The sequence below is a fragment of the Triticum urartu genome, chromosome 2A, assembly GCF_056163025.1.
Source record: "Triticum urartu cultivar PI428250 chromosome 2A, HENAU_Tu73, whole genome shotgun sequence".
Classification (NCBI taxonomy): Eukaryota; Viridiplantae; Streptophyta; class Magnoliopsida; order Poales; family Poaceae; genus Triticum; species Triticum urartu.
Window position 1 is genome coordinate 100,352,059 of NC_141874.1, and position 21,499 is coordinate 100,373,557.

The following is a 21,499-nucleotide window of genomic DNA, read 5'->3' on the forward strand; positions in this document are numbered from 1 at the left end:
ATAAAAGTGAGCGTAAACGGTATTGCAATGTGTTGAAACAAGGCCTAGGGTTCATTCTTTCACTAGTGCAAGTTCCCTCAACAATAATAACATAATTGGATCATATAAGTATCCCACAACATGCAACAAAGAGTCACTCCAAAGTCACTAATAGCGGAGAATGAACGAACAGATTATGGTAGGGTACGAAACCACCTCAAAGTTATTCTTTTCAATCAATCCGTTAGGCTATTCATATAAGTGCCACAAACAGCCCTAGAGTTCGTACTAGAATAACACCTTAAGATACAAATCAACCAAAACCCTAATGTCACCTAGATACTCCAATGTCACCTCAAGTATCTGTGGGTATGATTATACGATATACATCACACAATCTCAGATTCATCTATTCAACCAACACATAGAACCTCAAAGAGTGCCCCAAAGTTTCTACCGGAGAATCACGACGAAAACGTGTGCCAACCCCTATGCATAGGTTCATGGGCGGAACCCGCAAGTTGATCACCAAAACATACATCAAGTGAATCACGTGGTATCCCATTGTCACCACAGATACGCACGGCAAGACATACATCAAGTGTTCTCAAATCTTTAAAGACTCAATCCGATAAGATAACTTCGAAGGGGAAACTCAATCCGTTACAAGAGAGTAGAGGGGGGAGAAAACATCATAAGATCCAACTATAATAGCAAAGCTCGCGATACATCAAATCGTATCACCTCAAGAACACGAGAGAGAGAGAGAGAGAGAGATCAAACACATAGCTACTGGTACATACCCTCAGCCCCGAGGGAGAACTACTCCATCCTCATCATGGAGGGCGTCAGGATGATGAAGATGGCCACCGGAGAGGGACTGCCCCCTCCGGCAGGGTGCCGGAACGGGTCTAGATTGGTTTTCGGTGGCTAGGAGGCTTCTGGCGGCGGAACTCCCGATCTATTGTGCTCCCCGATTGTTTTAGGGTATATGGAGATATATAGACGGAAGAAGTACGTCAGGGGAGCCACGAGGGGCCCACGAGGGTGGAGGGCGCGCCCAGGGGGGTGGGCGCACCCCCCTGCCTCATGGCTTCCTCGTTGCTTTCTTGACGTGGACTCCAAGTCTCCCGGGTTTCTTTCCTTCCAAAAATAAGTTCCGTGAAGTTTCAGGTCAATTGGACTCCGTTTGATTTTCCTTTTCTGCAATACTCTAAAACAAGGTAAAAACAGAAACTGGCACTGGGCTCTGGGTTAATAGGTTAGTCCCAAAATCATATAAAATAGCATATAAATGCATATAAAACATCCAAGGTTGATAATATAATAGCATGGAACAATCAAAAATTATAGACACGTTGGAGACGTATCAGCATCCCCAAGCTTAATTCCTGCTCATCCTCGAGTAGGTAAATGATAAAAACAGAATTTTTGATGTGGAATTCTAACTAACATATTCATCATGTATTTATCTTTATTGTAGCAAGAATATTCAGATCCATAAGATTCAAGAAAGGTTTAATATTGACATGAAAATAATAATACTTCAAGCATACTAACTAAGCAATCATGTCTTCTCAAAATAACATGGCCAAAGAAAGTTCATCCCTACAAAATCATATAGTTTAGTCATGCTCCATTTTCGTCACTCAAGAATGCTCTCATCATGCACAACCCCGATGACAAGCCAAGCAATTGTTTCATACTTTAGTAATCTCAAACCTACAAACTTTCACGCAATATATGAGCGCGAGCCATGGACATAGCAGTATGGGTGGAATAGAATATAATGAGGGGGTTGTGTGGAGAAAAAAAAGGAGAAATGCTCACATCGACGCGGCTAATCAATGGGCTAGGGAGATGCCCATCGATTGATGTTAATGCAAGGAGTAGGGATTGCCATGCAACAGATGCACTAGAGCTATAAATGTATGAAAGCTCAACAAAAGAAACTAAGTGGGTGTGCATCCAACTTGCTTGATCACGAAGACCTAGGGCACTTGAGGAGGCCCATTGTTGGAATATACAAGCCAAGTTCTATAATGAAAAATTCCCACTAGTAAATGAAAGTGACAAAACAAGAGACTCTCTACCATGAGGATTATGGTGCTACTTTGAAGCACAAGTGTGGCAAAGGATAGTAGCATTGTCCCTTCTCTCTTTTTCTCTCGTTTTTTGGGGCCTTCTCTTTTTTATGGCCTTTCTCTTTTTTCTTTTTTTGGGGCCTTCTATTTTTTTTATTCCTCACTTGGGACAATGCTCTAAAAAATTATGATCATCACACTTCTAGTTATTTACAAATCAATGATTACAACTCGATACTAGAACAAGATACGACTCTATATGAATGCCTCCGGCGGTGTACCGGGATTGCGATGAACCAAGAGTGACATGTATGAAATAATTATAAATGGTGGCTTTGCCACAAATACTATGTCAACTACATGATCATGCTAAGCAATATGACAATGATGAATGTGTCATGATAAACGGAATGGTGGAAAGTTGCATGGCAATATATCTCGGAATGGCTATGGAAATGCCATAATAGGTAGGTATGGTGGCTGTTTTGAGGAAGATATAAGGAGTTTTATGTGTGACAGAGCGTATCGTATCATGGGGTTTGGATGCACCGGCGAAGTTTGCACCAACTCTCAATGTGAGAAAGGGTAATGCACGGTACCGAAGAGGCTAGCAATGATGGAGGGGTAAGAGTGCGTATAATCCATGGACTCAACATTAGTCATAAAGAACTCATATACTTATTGCAAAAATCTACAAGTCAGCAAAAACCTCGGCACTACGCGCATGCTCCTAGGGGGATAGATTGGTAGGAAAAGACCATCGCTCGTCCCCGACCGCCACTCATAAGGAAGACAATCAAATAACACCTCATGTTTCAAATTTGTTACACAACGTTCATCATACGTGCATGCTACAGGACTTGCAAACTTAAATACAAGTATTCCTCAAATTCACAACTACTCAACTAGCACAACTTTGATATTATTACCTCCATATCTCAAAACAATCATCAAGTATCAAACTTCTCTTAGTATTCAATGCACTCTATATGAAAGTCTTTATTATATCCCTCTTGGATGCCCATCATATTAGGACTAGTTTCATAACCAAAGAAAATTACCATGTTGTTTAGGACTCTCAAAATAATATAAGTGAAGCATGAGAGTTCATCTATTTCTATAAAATAAAACCACCACCGTGCTCCAAAAAGATATAAGTGAAGCACTAGAGCAAATGACAAACTACTCCGAAAGATATAAGTGAAGATCAATGAGTAGTCGAATAATTATGCAACTATGTGAAGACTCTCTAACATTTAAGAATTTCAGATCTTGGTATTTTATTCAAATAGCAAGCAAAACAAAAGAAAATAAAATGATGCTCCAAGCAAAACACATATCATGTGGTGAATAAAAATATAGCTCCAAGTAAAGTTACCGATGAACGAAGACGAAAGAGGGGATGCCTTCCGGGGCATCTGAAAGCACAAGTGCTCCCTGGGTGATTTTGATAATTAATGACAACATATCTCTTGTTGGACTAATACTTCTACCTAGTATGTTTCAGACAAGTTCAACAAATTAAGTGGCATGGACTAAAGGATGTGGAACCCCTTCAAGATGCTAAGGACAAAGGATTAGCTCAAGCTTCAAGATCAAGACTCTACATTTTCTATTTTAGTGATTCAAGATCACATTGAGTCTATAGGAAAAGCCAATACTGTCAAGGAGGGATGAGGTGTTGCTTGATGAGGTTCTTGCTTCATAGTTCTTAGTGATATGCTTCAAAGCCCTCAACCACTTTCCCACTTCCATATATGTCCCACACCAAATATCCATATATGTCCCACACCAAAAGTCAAACTCGGCCCCACTGATTCTGTCTATCCGGAGCCACTGAGTTCATTTGACATAGCCACTGCCAAAAACCCTAATCAGTTCGGTCTCACCAATGGGATCTCGGTCTCACCGAGATGGGCTTGCAAACTCTCTGTTACCTATTGCAATATTTCTAGTCCCACCGAGATATGCAATCGGCCCCACCGAGTTTGCTTGGCCAACTCTCTATTTCACTTATAACCCAAATCGGTCCCACCGAGTTTGAGTAATCGGTCAAACCGAGTTTTGGATTTACCCTAACCCTAGCACATCGGTCCCACCGAGTTGATCCAGTCAGTCCCACCGAAAACCCTAACGGTCACTAGATTTGCTGAATCGGTCCGACCGAGTCTATCAATTCGGTCCCACCGAGATTGGCAAGTTGTGTGTAACGGTTAGATTTTGTGTGGAGGCTATATATACCCCTCCACCCACTCTTCATTCATGGAGAGATCCATCAGAACATACCTACACTTCCAATACACATTTTCTGAGAAAGAACCACGCACTCATGTGTTGAGGTCAAAATATTCCATTCCTACCATATGAATCTTGATCTCTAGCCTTCCCAAGTTGCTTTCCACTCAAATCTTCTTTCCACCAAATCCAAATCCTGTGAGAGAGAGTTGAGTGTTGAGGAGACTATCATTTGAAGCACAAGAGCAAGGAGTTCATCATCAACACACCATTTGTTACTTCTTGGAGAGTGGTGTCTCCTAGATTGGCTAGGTGTCACTTGGGAGCCTCCGAAAAATATTGTGGAGTTGAACCAAGGAGTTTGTAAGGGCAAGGAGATCGCCTACTTCGTGAAGATCTACCGCTAGTGAGGCAAGTCCTTCGTGGGCGATGGCCATGATGGGATAGACAAGGTTGCTTCTTCGTGGACCCTTCGTGGGTGGAGCCCTCCGTGGACTCGCGCAACCATTACCCTCCGTGGGTTGAAGTCTCCATCAACGTGGATGTATGATAGCACCACCTATCGGATCTATGACAAAAACATCCGTGTCTCCAATTGCGTTTGAATTCTCCAAACCCTTCCATTTACATTCTTGCAAGTTGCATGCTTTACTTTCCGCTGCTCATAGACTCTTTGCATGCTTGCTTGATATGTATTGTGTTTGTTAAACTTTTGCCTAAACTCCACTTCAACTTAAAGAAATTAAAAACTGCAACTTTTGGTACTTAGTGTCTAATCACCCCCCCTCTAGACACCTCTTATCGATCCTTTTAATTGGTATCAGAGCATTGGTCTCCATTACCTTGGTTTAAACACCTTTGGAGGAAGATGGATGTGTCTACTTTAGGGAATCTTAGACATAGAGTGCCTATTCTTGATGGAGAATATTTTCATGAGTGGAAAAATGAAATGCTTGAGATTTTCAATGAATATCACTTGAACAAGTATATTGCTAGCCCTTGTGCACCTCATGTTGATCCCATGCATCCTACCCTTGATGAGTCAATTGACATGATTCGCAATCTTAGAACTGTTAATCTTATCACTAGAGGCTTGCCTAGAAACTTGATTGGATGTTTGCCTACTCTTAAGTGTGCCTACACCATATGGAAATTTCTTGAGGAAATCTTTCCAAATAATTCCTTGAAAGATCTAGATGAAATCCTCCATAAGTCTATTGCCTTGATTAAGATGAATTCCAATGATCCCAAATTTGGTGACTGCTTATTTGAGCTTACTAATCTTACGAGTGCCAAAGGAGATGTTGGAATCATTAGCAATATCATTTCTAGAGCTATTAGAATTCATAAAGATAACTATAGAAATGATCATTTGTCTAATGAATTACCCTCTCTAGGAATTGATCAATCACAAAATGATGTTGAACATGAATACTATGATGAGGATGATGATAGTGACTATGATCTCGATGATGCGACGAGACACTTTGGTCTTATGGCAAATCTTTGCGGCTACATGGCTGGAGGAAAGGAATGGGTCCTTGATAGTGGATGTACTGATCATATGACCGGAGATAAAGACATGTTCCGTGAGCTTGCTAAAAATGACGGCCCTCGAAAGTATGTCACTTTTGGTGATAATTCAAAGGGTAAGGTGGTTGGCCTTTGTAAGGTGGCCATCTCACATGATAGCTCCATACAAAATGGCATGCTCGTTTAATCTCTTGGCTACAACTTACTTTCAGTATCTAGACTTGCTGATTTCGGTTTCAATGTCCTATTTACTGAAGTAGACTGCCAAGTGTTTCATAGAGATAATCATAAAATGGTCTTTACCGGTATACGTAGAGGAGATCTTTACATTGTTGATTTCACTAAAAAGGCTCAACCTAAAACTTGCTTAATTGCTAAATCTTCTAAAGGCTGGTTGTGGCATAGAAGGCTAGGCCATGTGGGCATGCGAAACCTTGACAAACTCATTAAAGGAAATCATATCCTTGGCGTTAACGATGTCATATTTGACAAGGATAGACTTTGTAGTGCTTGTCAAGCAGGGAAACAAGTTGGAGGAAGTCATCGCGCTAAGAACATCATGACCACAAGAATACCACTCGAGCTACTTCACATGGATCTCTTTGGTCTAAATGCCTACAAGAGTCTCGGTGGTAACTCATTTGGTCTAGTCATAGTTGATGATTTTTCAAGATTTACATGGGTGTTCTTTCTTGATGACAAATCGCGGGTCCAAAAGATCTTCAAAAACCTAGGAAGGACCAAAATCAATTTGATGTGAATATCAAGAAAGTTCGGAGCGACAACGGAACGGAGTTCAAGAACGCAAATGTGGACACCTTTCTTGACGAAGAAGGGATTACACATGAGTTCTCGGCTACGCACACACCTCAACAAAATGGAGTCGTTGAGAGGAAGAACCGGACTCTTATCGAGATGGCAAGAACGATGCTTGATGAGTACAAGACGCCAAAACACTTTTGGGCGGAAGCGGTTGAAACAGCTTGTCATGCAACAAATCGCTTGTATCTTCACAAGCTACTCGGCAAAACGGCATACGAGCTCCTCACCGGTAACAAACCCCAAGTTGGATACTTTCGAGTATTTAGCTCAAAGTGTTACATTCTTGATAAGCATCATTGTTCTAAATTTGCACCTAAGTCTCATGAAGGTTTCCTACTTGGTTATGGCTCAAACTCTCACACATACCGTGTCTACAACAATTTCACCCGAAAGGTTGAAGAAACGGTAGATGTGAAGTTTGATGAATCTAACGGCTCGCAAGTAGAGCAATTGCCAATTGATGTAGGAGACAAAGATCCCTTGGAAGCAATCCAAGACTTGTCTATTGGCAAGATTCGTCCAATGGAGATAAAGGAGAGTACCTCGTCCGTCCAAGTGGAAGCTTCTACCTCACGACAAGGTGAACAAAGAGTTGATACGGAAGCATCCACAAGTGGGACACACCAAGATGAAGAAAACGAGGAAGTGCACCAAGAACGTCAAAAACCTTCTCCACCACGACAAGAGAACGACAACGCTGACAATGAAGAAAGCCAAGAAGAAGAACAAGATGAAGAAGATGTTCAACCAATACCCAAGCAAAAGCTTTCACGAGTTCGAGCAAGAATTGCTAAAGATCATCCCGTGGAGCAAATATACAATGATATCCAAACCAGGAGAATCACTCGCTCTAAAACTCGTTTGGCTAACTTTTGTGAACATTACTCATTCATCTCTCGCATTGAACCCATGAAGGTTGAAGAAGCATCAGAAGATCTAGATTGGATAAATGCTATGCATGAAGAGCTACACAACTTTGAGAGAAATCAAGTGTGGACATTGGTTGAAAATCCCGACAAAAACCACAACATCATTAGTACCAAATGGGTGTTTCGCAACAAGCAAGATGAAGATGGACAAGTGGTACAACAAAGCACGTCTCGTTGCCCAAGGCTACACACAAGTCGAAGGTATGGACTATGGTGAGACATATGCTCCCGTTGCTAGACTTGAGTCCATTCGCATCTTACTTGCTTATGCTAATCACCATGATATCACTTTGTACCAAATGGACATTAAAAGTGCTTTTCTAAATGGTGAAATTGAGGAGGAAGTTTATGTTAAGCAACCTCCCGGTTTTTTCAATCCTAAGAAACCTAATCATGTATACAAACTTCACAAAGCCCTTTATGGTCTTAAACAAGCTCCTAGAGCATGGTATAAATGCTTGACCAAGTTCCTTATTGAAAAAGGCTTTGAAATTAGAAAAATAGATTCTACTCTTTTTACTAAAAGGGTTAATGGAGAACTATTTGTATGCCAAATTTATTCGATGATATTATATTTGGATCAACTAACCCTCATTTTAGTGAAAAGTTTGGGAAGCTAATGTCGGAGAAGTTTGAGATGTCTATGATGAGTGAACTAAAATTCTTTCTTGGTTTGCAAATCAAGCAAACTAAGGAAGGCACCTTTGTCTCTCAAAAGAAGTACACCAAAGACTTATTCAAGAAGTTCAATATGAAAGAATGCAAAGGTATGACTACACCCATGCCTACTAGTGGACATCTTGATTTGACCAAAGATGGTGAACCGGTTGATCAAAAAGTTTACCGCTCTATGATTGGTTCATTGTTATATCTATGTGCTTCACGTCCTGATATCATGCTAAGTGTGTGCATGTGTGCACGATATCAAGCTGCTCCTAAGGAATGTCATCTTAAGGCCATGAAAAGGATAGTGAGATACTTAATACATACACCAAATTTTGGCATTTGGTATCCAAAGAGGGCTTCCTTTGATCTTGTTGGCTACTCCGACTCGGACTATGCCGGTGACAAGGTTGATAGAAATTCCACTTCAGGTACTTGTCAATTCCTTGGTAGATCCCTTGTGTCTTGGTCTTCCAAGAAACAAAACTCGGTATCCTTATCCACCACCGAAGCAGAATACATTGCTGCTGGTTCATGTTGTGCTCAATTACTTTGTATCACCAAACTCTTAAAGATTATGGGATATATGTGAAACATGTTCCATTACTTTGTGACAATGAAAGTGCTATCAAGATTGCTCACAATCCCATGCAACACTCTCGAACTAAGCATATTGAAGTTCGTCATCATTTCATTCGAGATCACGTTGCTAAGGGTGACATAAACCTTAAGCATGTTCGCACCGATAAGCAATTAGCGAATATTTTCACTAAACCACTTGATGAGAAAGTGTTTTGCAAGTTAAGAGGTGAATTGAACATCATTGATGCTTCAAACTTGGAGTAGGAACTCAATTGGATACATGCAAGACTTGAGCTTATGACTAATCACTTGAATATTTCTCCTATGATGATTATCTTATGTCTTGAAAATTTGCATCTTGCATGTTATCTAACCCTTGTAGGTACTTGGATGAATCAAATTCTATGAGATTGCAACTCACTCACATCTTGAGCAATCTCTACATCACCAATTCTCTACACAATGGTGGTTGATGACAAGGAAGCTCGAAACCTCTCAAACATATCCTTTGACAAATTCTATGTTGAGTTTCATGATTGTCATGTTGGATACACAAGTGCTCTTCCTTGCAAAAACTAACCCATGTAGGTAGATGAACTCAAAATCCAAAGGGTGCTCCTAACTCTTGATGGGCTACATCAACCTTGAGCAACCCACACAAGTTCAACTACATGATCAAGATCAACACCGCCACCCAAGGTATGTTATTCCATCTTAGAGTAGCTTTACTCCAAGTCATGAGTCAAAGCAACTTGACAAGATGTGAATACATCAAGATACTTAACGAAAAATGGTAACCCCATTTTGAGCTTAAAACGATGAGTACGACCTATGATCAAGTGATCTCACTTGACTCCTAAGTCAATGTACTCTAACATAGGTGACTTTGTCGCCGACCATCTCTAGATGAAGATCTTTTAGTTTCTTTTCTTTGCATTTTGTTCTGCATTTTCTGCATCCAATTCATTGCAAATCTTTGTGAGATCTTATTTGTCTAGTGAGCTGAGGTGGCAAGTGTTTTCTCTGTGATGAACTCGGTCACACCGGTTTCTTGTTTTCGGTCTAACCGAATTTTTTCGGCGCAACCGAAGCATACAACTCGGTGACACCAATTTCACTACAGGAAAAACATTTTGCCATTTATTCCTGCTTTATTCTTGATCTAGCTCCACTCAATGAATCTTGTCCTCTGCAGGCATCACATTTACCTTAATGCTTTGTACTGTGATTCAAGGACCGAACCCATTCACAACAAATTCCAGAAAACCCTTCTTGGACATTGATGTCAAAGGGGGAGAGAGATCACATCAAAGCTTAATCATATCTCTAGGGGGATAGATCTCTAGGGGGAGGGAATACTCCAGGAAAGAGTAATCTTCAAGGATCCCAGATGCTTGATGTTCAAGAGGAGAGATGCCACATGTCTTCTTGGGGGAAAGACATGTTCATATGTGCTTATTTGCATTAGCTCTGTTCATTTGTTTCTTTGAGCTTTGTTTTTCTGTTCCCTATCTTCTCCCAGTATCCCATGCTAGATTCAGGGGGAGCAAGGCATCCAAGGGAAAGAAAATTCTTAAATTCATTGCATATCTTTCTCTTTGAGGAAATGTCAATATCTATCGTGGTACTCTGTACTCACTCTACATGTCATCCCGGTCTTGGTACTCTTGTGTTTTCTTTTGGTTGCTCTAGCTAGTGGGTGCATCTGTGTTATCTAACCTTGTTTACGCAAGCTCATTCCATCCTAGCCAACTCAAGACCACAAGGTAAGTATATGCATCATAGTCATGTGTATGAGAAATTCTTGCTGATGTACATACTGTTTGCAAGAAGGACTCATGGGCATGAAGGTACATTTCCCATATTCATATCTTTTGCCCTGATGCATATAGCCAAGATACATGTAACACATTGCACTCTGTCATGGTTATACTCTCACATGCCTCTATATTCCATATTCACACGATTGCATATATGTAGGGGGAGCCTATGCTTGTTACATGTCTTTCCAAAGCTTTACTTGCTATTCTCTATATCTTTATCTAAAGCTTTGATGTATGTTGCCATCAATTACCAAAAAGGGGAGATTGAAAACACAAGTGCTCCCTGGGTGATTTTGATAATTAATGACAACATATCTCTTGTTGGACTAATACTTTTACCTAGTATGTTTCAGACAAGTTCAACAAATTAAGTGGCATGGACTAAAGGATGTGGAACCCCTTCAAGATGCTAAGGACAAAGGATTAGCTCAAGCTTCAAGATCAAGACTCTACATTTTCTATTTTAGTGATTCAAGATCACATTGAGTCTATACGAAAAGCCAATACTATCAAGGAGGGATGAGGTGTTGCTTGATGAGGTTCTTGCTTCATAGTGCTTAGTGATATGCTACAAAGCCCTCAACCACTTTCCCACTTCCATATATGTCCCACACCAAATATCCATATATGTCCCACACCAAAAGTCAAACTCGGCCCCACCGATTCTGTCTATCCGGAGCCACCGAGTTCAGTTGACATAGCCACTGCCAAAAACCCTAATCAGTTCGGTCTCACCGATGGGATCTCGGTCTCACCGAGATGGGCTTGCAAACTCTCTGTTACCTATTGCAATATTTCTGGTCCCACCGAGATATGCAATCGGCCCCACCGAGTTTGCTTGGCCAACTCTCTATTTCACTTATAACCCAAATCGGTCCCACCGAGTTTGAGTAATCAGTCAAACCGAGTTTTGGATTTACCCTAACCCTAGCACATCGGTCCCACCGAGTTGATCCAGTCAGTCCCACCGAAAACCCTAACGGTCACTAGATTTGCTGAATCGGTCCGACCGAGTCTATCAATTCGGTCCCACCGAGATTGGCAAGTTGTGTGTAACGGTTAGATTTTGTGTGGAGGCTATATATACCCCTCCACCCACTCTTCATTCATGGAGAGATCCATCAGAACATACCTACACTTCCAATACACATTTTCTGAGAAAGAACCACGCACCCATGTGTTGAGGTCAAGATATTCCATTCCTACCATATGAATCTTGATCTCTAGCCTTCCCAAGTTGCTTTCCACTCAAATCTTCTTTCCACCAAATCCAAATCCTGTGAGAGAGAGTTGATTGTTGGGGAGACTATCATTTGAAGCACAAGAGCAAGGAGTTCATCATCAACACACCATTTGTTACTTCTTGGAGAGTGGTGTCTCCTAGATTGGCTAGGTGTCACTTGGGAGCCTCCGACAAAGATTGTGGAGTTGAACCAAGGAGTTTGTAAGGGCAAGGAGATCGCCTACTTCGTGAAGATCTACCGCTAGTGAGGCAAGTCCTTCGTGGGCGATGGCCATGATGGGATAGACAAGGTTGCTTCTTCGTGGACCCTTCGTGGGTGGAGCCCTCCGTGGACTCATGCAACCATTACCCTCTGTGGGTTGAAGTCTCCATCAACGTGGATGTACGATAGCACCACCTATCGGAACCACGACAAAAACATCCGTGTCTCTAATTGCGTTTGAATTCTCCAAACCCTTCCCTTTACATTCTTGCAAGTTGCATGCTTTACTTTCCGCTGCTCATAGACTCTTTGCATGCTTGCTTGATATGTATTGTGTTTGTTAAACTTTTTCCTAAACTCCACTTCAACTTAAAGAAATTAAAAATTGTAACTTTTGGTACTTAGTGTCTAATCACCCCCCCCCTCTAGACACCTCTTCTCAATCCTTTCAGCATACCCAAGCTTAGGCTCTTGGTTGTCCTTGAATATTACCTTGGGGTTCCTTGGTAATCCCCAAGTTTAGGCTCTTTCCACTCCTTATTCCATAGTTCATCGAATCTTTACCCAAAACTTGAAAACTTCACAACACAAAAATAGAAAACTCGTAAGCCCCGTTAGTATAAGAAAGCAAATCACCATCATAAGGTACTGTAATGAACTCATTCTAAATTCATATTGGTGTAATATCTACTGTATTCCAACTTCTATATGGTTCATACCCTCCGGTACTACTCATAGGTTCATCAAAATAAGTAAACAACACATAGAAAACAGAATTTGTCAAAAACAGAACAGTCTGTAGTAATCTGGATCAAACGTATACTTTTGAAACTCATAAAATTCTCAAATAAATTGCTGGACGTGAGGAATTTATCTATTAATCATATGCAAAAAGAATTAACTCAATAGCACTCTCCAATAAAAACTGGCACCAATTCTCGTGAGCGCTAAAGTTTCTGTTTTTTACAGCAAGATCAAAAAGACTTTCCCCAAGTCTTCCCAACGGTTCTACTTGGCACAAACACTAATTAAAAGCATAAAACTACATCTAAACAGAGGCTAGATGAATTATTTATTACTAAACAGGAGCAAAAAGCAAGGAACAAAAATAAAATTGGGTTGCCTCCCAACAAGCGTATCGTTTAATGCCTCTAGCTAGGCATGATGATTTCAACGATGCTCACATAAAGGATAAGAATTGAAACATAAAGAGAGCATCATGAAGAATATGACTAGCACATTTAAGTCTAACCCACTTCCTATGCATAGGGATTTTGTGAGCAAACAACTTATGGGAACAATAATCAACTTGCATAGGAAAGCAAAACAAGCATAACTTCAAAACTTTAAGCACATAGAGAGGAAACTTGATATTATTGCAATTCCTACAAGCATATGTTCCTCCCTCATAATAATTTTCAGTAGCATCATGAATGAATTCAACAATATAACCAGCACCAAAAGCATTCTTTTCATGATCTACAAGCATAGAAATTTCATTACTCTCCACACAAGCAAAATTCCTCTCATGAATAATAGTGGGAGCAAACTCAACAAAATAATTATCATGTAAGGCATAATCCAATTGAAAACTAAAATCATGATGACAAGTTTCATGGATATCATTATTCTTTATAGCATACATGTCATCATAATAATCATCATAGATAGCAACTTTGTTCTCATAATCAATTGGAACCTCTTCCGAAATAGTGGATTCATCACAAAATAAAGTCATGACCTCTCCAAATCCACTTTCATCAATATAATCATCATAAATAGGAGGCATGCTTTCATCATAATAAATTTGCTCATCAAAACTTGGGGGACAAAAAATATCATCTTCATCAAACATAGCTTCCCCAAGCTTGTGGCTTTGCATATCAAACATAGAGTTCGTACTAGAATAACACCTTAAGATACAAATCAACCAAAACCCTAATGTCACCTAGATACTCCAATGTCACCTCAAGTATCCGTGGGTATGATTATACGATATGCATCACACAATCTCAGATTCATCTATTCAACCAACACATAGAATCTCAAAGAGTGTCCCAAAGTTTCTACCGGAGAATCACGACGAAAACTTGTGCCAACCCCGATGCATAGGTTCATGGGCGGAACCTGCAAGTTGATCACCAAAACATACATCAAGTGAATCACGTGGTATCCCATTGTCACCACAGATACGCATGGCAAGACATACATCAAGTGTTCTCAAATCTTTAAAGACTCAATCCGATAAGATAACTTCGAAGGGGAAACTCAATCCATTACAAGAGAGTAGAGGGGGGAGAAAACATCATAAGATCCAACTATAATAGCAAAGCTCACGATACATCAAGATCGTATCAGCTCAAGAACACGAGAGAGAGAGAGAGAGAGAGATTAAACACATAGCTACTGGTACATACCCTCAGCCCCGAGGGAGAACTACTCCCTCCTCGTCATGGAGGGCGCCGGGATGATGAAGATGGCCACCGGAGAGGGATTTCCCCCTCCGGCAGGGTGCCGGAACGGGTCTAGATTGGTTTTCAGTGGCTACGGAGGCTTCTGGCGGCGGAACTCCCGATCTATTGTGCTCGCCGATCGTTTTAGGGTATATGGAGATATATAGGTGGAAGAAGTACGTGAGGGGAGCCACGAGGGTGGAGGGCGCGCCCAGGGGTGGGCACGCCCCCTTCCTCGTGGCTTCCTAGTTGCTTTCTTGACGTGGACTCCAAGTCTCCCGGGTTGCTTTCCTTCCAAAAATAAGTTCCGTAAAGTTTTAGGTCAATTGGACTCCATTTGATTTTCCTTTTCTGCGATACTCTAAAACAAGGTATAAAAAACTGGCACTGGGCTCTGGTTAATAGGTTAGTCCCAAAAAATCATATAAATGCGTATAAAACATCCAAGGTTGATAATGTAATAGCATGGAACAATCAAAAATTATAGATACGTTGGAGACGTATCATCCGGCACCCCTCCAACCCATATCTGTGGCTGATTGGATACAGGGACGCTCGGGCGTGTCCGCCACATTGTACTGACAGGAGGGATCTATCTCAAATCTCTTCAAGTCACCCCTCACCTAGCCCAACTTGCCCTATTCCTCTCTTCTTTTCTGCCTCGTCCACTGCTACCTCTTGAGCACTGCGTTGGTTTTCCCTTGAAGAGGAAAGGGTGATGCAGTAAAGTAGCGTAAGTATTTCCCTCAGTTTTTGAGAACCAAGGTATCAATCCAGTAGGAGATCATGCTCAAGTCCCACGCACCTACACAAACAAATAAGAACCTTGCAACCAACGCGATAAAGGGGTTGTCAAGCCCTTCTCGGTCACTTATGAGAGTGAGATCTGATAGATATGATAAGATAATATTTTTGGTATTTTTATGATAAAGAGAAGTAAAGATGCAAAGTAAAATAAACGGCAAAGGAAATAACTAAGTATTGGAAGATTAATATGATGGAAGATAGACCCGGGGGCCATAGGTTTCACTAGTGGCTTCTCTCAAGAGCATAAGTATTACGGTGGGTAAACAAATTACTGTCGAGCAATTGATAGAATTGAGCATAGTTATGAGAATATCTAGGTATGATCATGTATATAGGCATCACGTCCGAAACAAGTAGATCGACTCCTGCGTGCATCTACTACTATTACTCCACACATCGACCGCTATCCGGCATGCATGTAGAGTATTATGTCCAAGAGAACAGAGTAATGCTTTAAGGAAGATGACATGATGTAGAGGGATAAACTCATGCAATATGATATAAACCCCATATTTTTATCCTCGATGGCAACAATACAATACGTATCGGTTCCCTTTCTGCCACTGGGATCGAACACCGCAAGATTGAACCCAAAGCTAAGCACTTCTCCCATTGCAAGAAAGATCAATCTAGTAGGCCAAACCAAACTGATAATTCGAAGAGACTTGCAAAGATAAACCAATCATACATAAAAGAATTCAGAGGAGAATCAAATATTTTTCATAGATAATCTGGATCATAAACCCACAATTCATTGGATCTCGACAAACACACAGCAAAAGAAGATTACACCGAATAGATCTCCAAGAAGATCGCGGAGAACTTTGTATTGAGATCCAAAGAGAGAGAAGAAGCCATCTAGCTAATAACTATGGACCCGTAGATCTGAAGTAAACTACTCACACATCACCGGAGAGGCCATGGAGTTGATGTAGAGGCCCTCCGTGATCAATGCCCCCCTCTGGTGGAGCTCCGGAAAAGGCCCTGAGATGGGATCTCTCGAGTACAGAAGGTTGCGGCGGTGGAATTAGGTTTTCGTGGTGCTCCTGAATGTTTGGGGGGTACGTGGATATATATATATATAGGAGGAAGAAGTACGTCAGTGGAGCAACAGAGGGCCCATGAGCGTGGAGGGCGCGCCCAGGGGGGTAGGCACGCCCCCCTGCCTCGTGCCTTCCTCCCTTGTTTCTTGACGGCCACTCCAAGTCTCCTGGATCACGTTTGTTGAGAAAATCACATTCCCGAAGGTTTCATTCCGTTTGGACTCCGTTTGATATTCCTTTTCTTCGAAACCCTAAAATAGGCAAAAAAACAACAATTTGGGCTGGGCCTCCGCCTAGTAGGTTAGTCCCAAAAATGATATAAAAGTGTAAAATAAATCCCATTAACATCCAAAATAGATAATATAATAGCATGGAGCAATCAAAAATTATAGATACGTTGGAGACGTATCAAGCATCCCCAAGCTTAATTCCTGCTCGTCCTCGAGTCGGTAAATGATAAAAGAAGAATTTTTGATGTGGAATTCTTTCTAACATATTTCTCAATGTAATTTTTCTTTATTGTGGCATGAATGTTCAGATCCATAAGATTCAAGATAAAAGTTTAATATTGACATAAAAATAATAATACTTCAAGCATACTAACTAAGCAATTATGTCTTCTCAAAATAACATGGCCAAAGAAAGTTATCCCTACAAAATCATATAGTATGGCTATGCTCTATCTTCACCACACAAAATATTTAAATCATGCACAACCCCGATGACAAGCCAAGCAATTGTTTCATACTTTTGATGTTCTCAAACTTTTTGAATCTTCAAGCAATATATGAGCATGAGCCATGGATATAGCACTATGGTGGAATAGAATGGTGGTTGTGGAGGAGACAAAAAAGGAGAAGATAGTCTCACATCGACCAGGCGTATCAACGGGCTATGGAGATGCCCATTAATAGATATCAATGTGAGTGAGTAGGGATTGCCATGCAACGAATGCACTAGAGCTATAAGTGTATGAAAGCTCAACAAAAGAAACTAAGTGGGTGTGCATCCAACTTGCTTGCTCATGAAGACCTAGGGCATTTTGAGGAAGCCCGTCATTGGAATATACAAGCCAAGTTCTATAATGAAAAATTCCCACTAGTATATGAAAGTGATATCATAGGAGACTCTCTATATGAAGAACATGGTGCTACTTTGAAGCACAAGTGTGGAAAAAGGATAGTAACATTGTCCCTTCTCTCTTTTTCTCTCATTTTTTTATTTGGGCCTTCTTTCTCTTTTTTTTCTTTTTGGCCTCTTTTCTCTTTTTTTTATTCTTTTTATTTTTCGTCCGGAGTCTCATCCTGACTTGTGGGGGAATCATAGTCCCCATCATCCTTTCCTCACTTGGGACAATGCTCTAATAATGATGATCATCACACTTTATTTACTTACAACTCAAGAATTACAACTCAATACTTAGAACAAAATATGACTCTATGTGTATGCCTCTGGCGGTGTACCAGGATGTGCAATGATGCATGAGTGACATGTATGAAAGAATTATGAACGGTGGCTTTGCCACAAATACGATGTCAACTACATGATCATGCAAGCAATATGACAATGATGAAGCGTGTCATAATAACGGAAATGTGGAATGTTGCATGGCAATATATCTCGGAATGGCTATGGAAATGCCATAATAGGTAGGTATGGTGACTGTTTTGAGGAAGGTATATGGTGAGTTTATGGTACAGGCGAAAGTTGCGCGATACTAGAGAGGCTAGCAATGGTGGATGGGTGAGAGTGCGTATAATCCATGGACTCAACATTAGTCATAAAGAACTCACATACTTATTGCAAAAATCTACAAGTTATCAAAGCAAAGTATTACGCGCATGCTCCTAGGGGGATAGATTGGTAGGAAAAGACCATCACTCGTCCCCGACCGCCACTCATAAGGAAGACAATCAATAAATAAATCATGCTCTGACTTCATCACATAACGGTTCACCATACGTGCATGCTACGAGAATCACAAGATTCAACACAAGTACTTCTCAAATTCACAACTACTCAACTAGCATGACTCTAATATCACCATCTCCATATCTCAAAACAATTATCAAGTATCAAACTTCTCATAGTATTCAATGCACTTATCTGAAAGTTTTTATTATTGCCATGTTGTTCTATAGGACTCTCAAAATAATATAAGTGAAGCATGAGAGAACAATAGTTTCTATAAAACAAATCCACCACCATGCTCTAAAACATATAAGTGAAGCACTAGATCAAAAACTATATAGCTCAAAAGATATAAGTGAAGCACATAGAGTATTCTAATAAATTTCAATTCATGTGAGTCTCTCTCAAAAGGTGTGTACAGAAAGGATGATTGTGGTAAACTAAATAGCAAAGACTCAAATCATACAAGACGCTCCAAGCAAAACACATATCATGTGGTGAATAAAAATATAGCTCCAAGTAAAGTTACCGATAGACGAAGACGAAAGAGGGGATGCCTTCCGGGGCATCCCCAAGCTTAGGCTTTTTGGTGTCCTTGAATTTTACCTTGGGGTGCCATGGGAATCCCCAAGATTAGGCTCTTGCCACTCTTTGTTCCATAATCCATCAAATCTTTACCCAAAACTTGAAAACTTCACAACACAAAACTCAAAATAGAAAATCTCGTGTGCTCCGTTAGCGAAAGAAAACAAAACACCACTTCAAGGTACTGTAATGAACTCATTCTTTATTTATATTGGTGTTAAACCTACTGTATTCCAACTTCTCTATGGTTTATAAACTCTTTTACTAGCCATAGATTCATCAAAATAAGCAAACAACACAAGGAAAACAGAATCTGTCAAAAACAGAACAGTCTGTAGTAATCTGTAGCTAACGCAAGTTCTGGAACCCCAAAAATTCTAAAATAAATTGCTGGACGTGAGGAATTTATCTATTAATCATCTACAAAAAGAATTAACTAAATATAACCTTCCAAATAAAAATGGCAGCAATTCTCGTGAGCACTAAAGTTTCAGTTTTCTACAGCAAGATCAAAAAGACTTTCCCCAAGTCTTCCCAACGGTTCTACTTGGCACAAATACTAATTAAACACAAAAAACACAACCAAAACAGAGGCTATGTAAATTATTTATTACTAAACAGGAGCAAAAAGCAAGTAATAAAAATAAAATTGGGTTGCCTCCCAACAAGCGCTATCGTTTAACGCCCCTAGCTAGGCATAAAAGTGAAGATAGATCTAGGTATTGCCATCTTTGGTAGGCAATTATTCAATGAGACACCTATAATTCTTATGTGTTTCTTCCTTTTATTAATTATCAAACTCCTAGGCACAAAATCAAGAAAATCATTTGTAGCAAACGGTTCCTTAATGATAGCAAAAAGATTAGGATGAACACTTATTGATTTTAAATCCTCAGTTTTCTTACTAGAGGATTCACCCTTATTTTTAGGAACATAAACAAGCTTGGAAATTTTAGTAGGAGGATTCGGAGTATTTCTAACGGAAGAAAAGGTGGATCCCAAGTTGGTGATAATTCCCTCAAGTTTATTGATTCTAGTAGAATCTTGATCTATTCTTTCTTTAACTATGGGTTCCTTTTCCTTAAAAAAATTCAAGGTAACTCCCACTTTAGATCTATATTGGGTAATTTGGTTGTGGATATTTTTATCCAAATTCTCAATCAACTCTACAGTAGCAACTTTATTCTCAATAATTTCAAGCCTTTGCATCACATGTTCCAAAGTTAACATAGTTCCATTAACCAAAAGAGGTGGTGGGCCAAACAAGTCTATCATAGCATTATAAGAATCAAAAGTATGGCTACCCAAAAAATTTCCTCCGGTAATGGTATCAAGAATATATTCCAAGGAGTGATGCCTACATAAAAATTGCGAAGAAGAACGGAAGTAGATTGCTTCCTAGTAGATTTATTTTGAGTATTGCAAATTCTGTACCAAGCATCTTTTAGATTTTCTCCCTCCATTTGTTTAAAATTAAGAACTTCATTCTCGGGAGACAAAGGACTAGATAAAGGACGAGCCATAGTGACAAGGCAAGCAATCCAACACAGAAGAAAACAAGGAACGGGCAAACGAGGCAAATATAAAAAGAGAAGGGGAACAGAGAGAGAGGGAGAGAGGAAGAGAGGGCGAATAAAATGGCAAGGGTGAAGTGGGGGAGAGGAAAACGAGAGGCAAATGGCAAATAATGTAATGCGAGGGATAAGAGTTTGTTATGGGTACTTGGTATATTTTGACTTGGTAATGGCGCCAGAAATGACTCGTTGTGGGAGTCAAATCTTGACTTGACTTAGCGCGAATCTCCCCGGCAACGGCGCCAGAAATCCTTCTTGCTACCTCTTGAGCACTGCGTTGGTTTTCCCTTGAAGAGGAAAGGGCGATGCAGTAAAGTAGCGTAAGTATTTCCCTCAGTTTTTGAGAACCAAGGTATCAATCCAGTAGGAGATCACGCTCAAGTCCCACGCACCTACACAAACAAATAAGAACCTCGCAACCGACGCGATAAAGGGGTTGTCAAGCCCTTCTCGGTCACTTACGAGAGTGAGATCTGATAGATATGATAAGATAATATTTTTGGTATTTTTATGATAAAGAGAAATAAAGATACAAAGTAAAATAAATGGCAAAGGAAATAACTAAGTATTGGAAGATTAATATGATGGAAGATAGACCCGGGGGCATAGGTTTCACTAGTGGCTTCTCTCAAGAGCATAAGTATTACGGTGGGTAAACGAATTACTATCGAGCAATTGATAGAATTGAGCATAGTTATGAGAATATCTAGGTATGATCATGTATATAGGCATCACGTCCGAAACAAGTAGACCGACTCATGCCTGCATCTACTACTATTACTCCACACATTGACCGCTATCCAACATGCATCTAGAGTATTAAGTTCAAGAGAACAGAGTAATGCTTTAAGGAAGATGACATTATGTAGAGGGATAAACTCATGCAATATGATATAAACCCCATCTTTTTATCCTCGATGGCAACAATACAATACGTATCGGTTCCCTTTCTGTCACTGGGATCGAACACCGCAAGATTGAACCCAAAGCTAAGCACTTCTCCCATTGCAAGAAAGATCAATCTAGTAGGC